The 6934-nt window shown below is 33.0% G+C and overlaps 1 pseudogene; it reads left to right on the top strand.

Annotated features, from left to right (window-relative positions):
• The first annotated feature begins 5274 nt into the window (after positions 1–5274).
• On the top strand, positions 5275–6339 carry LOC114084782 (olfactory receptor 4K17-like; annotated as a pseudogene).
• The last annotated feature ends 595 nt before the right edge of the window (positions 6340–6934 follow it).

The raw sequence follows: 6934 nt of genomic DNA, 5'->3' as shown, positions 1-6934 counted from the left end.
ATTAGACTAAGATGAAATTTCTCTGGGTAAACTTTATAGTTCAGGAGAAAATGGCGTGGTATTTTAAAAATTCTGAAAGAAGTAACTGAAACCAAAAATATTATACCCAACAAAGCTAACCTTCTGACATCAAGAAGAAATAAATTCTTTCTCACACATGCAGAACTGGAGAGGATTCAACACCAGACTATCCTTACACCAAACTTCAGGACATCCTATTGCTGTCTCTAAGAAATAATTCACCAGTAAAGACACACATAAACTGAAACAAAGCGAGGTAAGGGGTTTTATTTCCATGCAAATGGAAATAAAACGTTAGCAGGAATAACTACACTTACATCAAACAATACAGATTTGAAGTAAAAAATGTCAAAATAGAATGTCTATATAATGATAAGGAATCAATACAAGAAAGAAAATTATATATATATATATATATATATATATATATATATATATATATATATATATACACATATATGTATACACACACACACACACACACACACACATATATATATCTGCAATTATGAAGAACCCAATTTTATGAAGAAAAGATAATTAGATCTAAGAAGAGATATGTTTCAACAGAGTTAATGACCATACATTCATCAAGGAAAAGATTGTTCAGAAAAAAAATCAACAAAGGAACATTGTAGATAAACTATATGGTATATCAAGTAGACTAATGTATATTTGCAGAATATTTCACCAATAGCTGCAGAATATATTTTCAGATCAGCAAATGGGATTTTCTCCAGCATGGCCAATATGTTAGGTCACAAAACTAATCTTAATAAATTAAAAAATCTTGAAATCATATCATATATCTTCTCTGACCACAATGGAATCTGTCCAAATAGCTAGATATCAACAACAGATAATTTACAAATAGTACAAATACATGAAAATTAAGTGACTTGCTCTTGAATGAACAATGACACATGAAAATATTTTTAAAAATTTAGTATTTCCTAAAAAATCAAAATAAAAGGAAGAACAGCATATCAAAACACAAGATAATGCAAATGCAATGCTAAGAAAAACTTTCAAAGCAATAAGCGTATATGTCAAAAAAGGTAAATTGTTCAATTAAACAATCTAATGTTGAAAAGAAAAAAAAGCCTAAAATTCATAAAAAGAAAATAAATTAACAAAGATCAGAGGAGAGACATATGAGAGACCAAAAAGAATACAAAAGTTATCAAAGTAGAGAGCTGCTTTTAAAATGCATTTTTAAAAGCACAATTTTTAGCTAGATGAATCAAGATGAAAAAGAGATTACCTAAAAACAAAGATACTAAAACAAATGCAAATAAACACAAAGGAGAATGAGGGACTGCTATGAACAGCTATTTGTCAATAAATTTAAAAATCCAGAAGAAATATATGAATTTTTACATACATATAACATAGTGATATTGAACTGTAAAGACACAGAAAATGAAAATTAAAAAAAAAAAAAAAAAAAACAGAAAATGACCAATGCCAAGATTGAATTAGTAGTAGACTTCCAACAAGCAAAATCCTGGGACTGGATGGTTTCACTGCTGAACTATACAAAATCTTCAAAAGAGAGCTGATATCAACTATCTCAAACTATAAGAAAAAAGTAGAAAAAGAAGGAAATCTTCTGAGCTAATTCTATTAAACTAGCCTCCCTTGATTCAATACTAAGAAAAAATATATAACAAAAAGGACAGTTAGAACAATATCCCTAATGAACATAGATATAAAAATTTTCAAGAAAATTCTAGTAAACAGAATCCAACAGCACATCTGAATCCATGATGCATTGTATGTTTCTTGATTATTCATGGTAGAACACACAAAATTCTGTAAATGTATCAATAAACTTAAGGAAAAAATATATGAGTATCTCATAGATGCAGAAAAGCATTTGGTAAAATTCATATGATAAAAATAAACCCTCAAAAATATTATATCTACAAAGAATATGTCTCAACACAATAAAGGCTATATTACAAACCCATAATAGCCAACATCATGCTGATTGAAAGAAACACTGAAAACATTTTTTCTAATATCAGGAAAGAGAAAAGGATAGAATTATGGTTCCAGAGGCTGAAGAGAGTAGGGTTAAGAGGAATGGGAAAAGGTTGATAAGGGGTAGTAAATTACAGTGAGATAGAAAAGCTGACTAAATCAACCTTCAAGATTATAGAGAAAAAATAAACAAAATCCAATAGTTTTATATTAGGGAAAACTCAGCTATGCTGTTGGTGTTATACTCTCATGTCAAAAAGTAATCCCCAAAGTTGGATGTTTATGGTGTATTGCAGTGGGACTTTGGGGAGATAATTAAATGAGCTCATTAGGGTGGGGCTCCTATGACTGTAGGGGTGACTTTATGATAATAGAGAGATGGTGCAGTGACCAGCATCACCTTGGGACTCTGTGCAGAGTCCACAGCAGGAAGAAGGTCCACCCTAGTTGCTGCCACCCAATCTTGAATACTTCAGCCTTCAGAAACAAAAGCTGAATTGGTCCTTGTTTCTTCATAGATTATTCAGGTCTATGATATTCAGTTCTAACAGCAGAAACTGCCACTCAAAAATCATAGACAATTTTTAAAAAATAGAATAACTCAACGACCATTTTTTGTAAGAAATTTCTTAGAAGAAATCAAGAACAAGCTCTATCTAGGAGGAATCAGTTGGAAAAAAAAAGTGTTCACTCCTCTATTCTCACCAAGGGATAGATTTCTTTTCACCAACACTTGCATGTGGATTGTTCTGAACTTAGCCAGTGCAATTCAACAGAAATTTTTTTACCACAAATCTTTTCTTTCTTTCTCTGAATTTATCTTTCCAAAGTGGCACTGCCATTTAAAAATTATTATTTTGTGCTGCTGTCATATTTTAATATGTATAGAGCTATAAAAATTGAAATGGAAATAGGTACCAGTATTGGGATGCTACTAAAACAAAAATGAAAACATATGGCATTGGATTTGTGGTCAAGCAACAAAGGCTGGAAGGCTAGTGTTATGGTTTATATCTTAGATGTCTCCCCAAACTTCATGTGTGAGACAATGCAAGAAAACTTAGAGGTGAAATGATTGGGTTATGAAATCTGTTACCTAATTAATGCATTCATCTACTACTAATGATTTACTGAAAGCAGTTTGTTAATAGAGGAGGTGGGTCATTGTTGGTTTGCCTTTGAGATATTTATTTTGTCACCGAAGAATGGGTCTCTCTCTCTTTCTCTCTCTTTTTCTGACCTTCACGATGGACATGTCCTGAGCCATTTTCTTCTGCCACACTCTTGCCTCATCTCATGTCCCAAAGAATGGAGTCATCCATCTATGGACTAAGACCTCTAAAACTGGAATTCCCCAAAAAACTTTTCCCCCTCTCAAATTTTTCATGTCAGGTCTTTCGGTCACAGTAGCAAAGAAGGTAACTAAAAACAGCCATGAGTAAGTGACTAGTGATTCTTCAACAGCAGTAAGGACAGTAATATTGGAAGATGGAAAGCTTTGGACCTCTTACATCATAATAAAGTGTTAGGCAACATTCTCTCCAAATTTAATATGTCATATGAAAACATGCACATGCACTTAAAGATAAGACTCAGCCATTTTTAAACAAGTTCATAATATGAAGTGAAGGAAATATTATGAAACATAATCTTCATTGTGTTCATATGTTTATTCATGTTAAAAGTAGTTTTGCTGTTTATTTAATGTTTATTTTTATAACTGTACATAAATTACAATGGTAAAAGTCAGAAATATTCCAGGCACACACCTATACAAACACTAACATTGACCCTCAAATTATATTTCTAGAAATATATTCTTCACATACATATAGAATTTTAGGTTTAATTATTGTAAAATAGAGTGGGATAGATAAAAAAGTACATAGCCTATATATTCCTAATAAAGACACAATTTTTTTTATCTTATACAACTGTAAATTGAATAGTAATCTGGCATATAAGGATCTGTAAAACTGAATGTTAAGGGAAACATTCAAGAAATATTGTAAGTAAAAATATTAGGTAAAATATATTATGTAAATTGTTTTTCAAGTATATGTTTAAAAAGGGGAAAAATGCTTTTTTGCACTTATTGGAATAATCATGTGATTTTTTATCCTTTGTTCTTTTAAAATATGTATCTAATAGAAGAAAACTTACATGGATTGGGCAAAATTACTTTGAATTTGACTTTAAAAGGCCATTAAATGAAAGCAAAATTTAGACAATTGGAATTACATTTATCTATCTGCCAAATGAATCAGACCAGACATTGAACAGTTGAGGCTGCATATCATCTTTAATAACACCTCGATTTGTGGATGTTCCTTCAGGTAATTCTCCAACCTCCTCAGCGGGCAAAAGCAGATGAGGTAGAAGTCTGTACCAACCAGTGAGACCAAGCCTCTGAAAACAAGCAAGGTGCCCAGGCTGCAGGGCAGCACAGGGCCAGGGGTTGTCCTGACCTTAGAGTACCCGGCACTCTCTGAAACCTTGCTCCTGCTGTAATTGCCAATTTTTAATATTTTAGATTTTTTTTGGTTTCCATATCCATTTTTTCCATCACAGTTTGTTGAAAATCTCTTTTCTGCATTTTTAATGTCTTATGATCTTTTGGTTGTTTTTTATAAGTATGTTAATGTGTTTAATTCATCATCCTAAGAGGATCATTATGATTACTGTTCTTCGACTTGGTCCACTCTGTCATCATTTTCTTTGCATATATACCCAGTAGTGAGATTGATGGATGTGATAGTTCAACTAATTTTTTTAATGAAACCCTATATGATTTTCCATAATGATTGGACTAATTCACATTTTGAAAATGTGTGCAACAGTTCCTTTTTCTCTATATTCTCACCAGCATTTTTATCTTCAATTTTTTTTTATTTTTAAGTAGCCATTATTATTACAGGGATTTGATATCTCATTGTGGTTTAATTTGTATTTGCATGATGGCTAGTGATGTTGAACATTTTTTCTAAGTATTTGGCCATTTGTATATGTTATTGTAAGATAAGTCTATTGTCTGTCTTTTATTCTGTTAGTTTTTTTTTATATTATTGAGTGTTTGGAGTTCCTTATATATTCTGGATATTAAACCATTATCAGATTTATAGTTTGCAAATACATTTTCCTGTTCAGTTAGTTATCTCTTCACTCTGTCAATTGTTTCCTTTGAAGCTCTTTAGTCTAAAGAAATCACATCTGTCTAGTTTTCTTTAGTTCTCTGTGTTTTTGAATTATGTTGAAAAACCCAAAGGAATGAAAAAGCTTGGCCACATTCATGGTATGAGTCATCTCTTCTTTCTCTCCACAGGTCACGCAAGAGCAGGCAACATGGCAGAGTCCTTGGAACTATTAAATCAGTCTCAAGTGTCAGAATTTATTTTGGTGGGACTGACCAGTTTCAAGGATGCAGAGATTATTCCCTTTGCATTCTTCTTAGCTATCTATGTTGTAACTGTACTAGGTAACCTTCTCATGATGGTTACAGTGTTTTTTACCCCAAACTTGGACACCCCCATGTACTTCTTCCTAGGAAATCTCTCTTTTATGAATATGACCTTTGCTTCCTTTGACACCCCTAAAATGATCATGAACTTGGTAAAAAAAAAAAATAAAAAAAAAAAAAAGATTATTTTCTTTTGCTGTTGTCTCACTCAAACATTTCTTCTTCATGTGCTGGGTGATATTGAATGGTACTATTTGTTTCCATGGCCTATGATAGATATGTGGTCATTTGTAAGCCCCTACACTATATGACCATCATGAACAAGAAACTGTGTACTTTGCTTGTAGTGATGTCATGGTGCTCAGGTCTCATTCATGTAGGACTTCAGTTAGTCTAAGCAGTAAACTTGCCTTTCTGTGGTCCCAATGTGGTGCACAGCATTTTCTGTGATCTCCCTCTAGTGAGCAAACTAGCATGCACAGACAGATATTTTGTACAGATAGTCATTGTTGCCAAGTGTGGCATGCTCTCCATGGGTTGTTTCCTTATTTTGCTTATTTCCTATTGTGACCCTCATAACCATCAGGAGATGCTCTTCTACTGGGCCGTCCAAAGCCTGTTCCACTATGACATCTCATATCACTGTGGTAATTCTCTTCTTTGGTCCATGCATCTTTATCTATGTCTGGCCCTTTAGCAACCACTCCATGGATAAGTTCCTTGCTGTATTTTATACCATTATCACCCTTATCTTCAATCCACTTATCTACACTCTAGGAAACTAAGAAATGAAGACAGCCATGAGAAAACTCTGGAGAGCTTTTGTGAACTCCAGAGAAGATACTCAGATTAAAAATATAATTGAAGAGAAATAGTATTTTTCAGATCTTTAAAAGTTTCTTTACAAGAAAGTCACTAGAGTCATATAGAAGTAAGCAAATGAAAGTCAGATATTCTAACATACTTTGATCTATATAACATTGATAAATGGCTATTACTTTTAAAAATGATGTTGACTGAATTATGATTGTCAAAGACTTACTTGTTCTTCAGAGCAGATTGGTAGATATATATTTTTCCTAATATTCTGATGGCTTTAGATGGATGGGAAATAAAGGTAACCCTTTGAATGTTTTTCTGTACAGTTTGAGTAAGTGGCACTCACTGTGGGCCTAAGTTTGGTTTTCTGTCATGGCTACCTGAGAAAACAGATCTATAGTAAGGCAGCACCTGCCCATGCTTCTTTCCTCAGTTCCACACCTTTCCAAGAACATCACTTATCAAATACTCATGCCACCGCTGTCACAATACTCCATGGGGAAAGACTCAATGCCAAGAGGGCTTCTCTGACTCTCAAGTTCTCAGGTAAGAAACAAAGAATCTCAGAACATCAACTGTTTCCACCAAGGCAAACACCTAAATTGCTAGCCATCAAAAATCCCTGCTCCACTCTTCAATGATCCGATGCTA

The sequence above is a fragment of the Marmota flaviventris genome, chromosome 2 (assembly GCF_047511675.1).
Source record: "Marmota flaviventris isolate mMarFla1 chromosome 2, mMarFla1.hap1, whole genome shotgun sequence".
Taxonomy (NCBI): Eukaryota; Metazoa; Chordata; class Mammalia; order Rodentia; family Sciuridae; genus Marmota; species Marmota flaviventris.
This window is presented reverse-complemented; position numbering and strand designations above follow the sequence as displayed.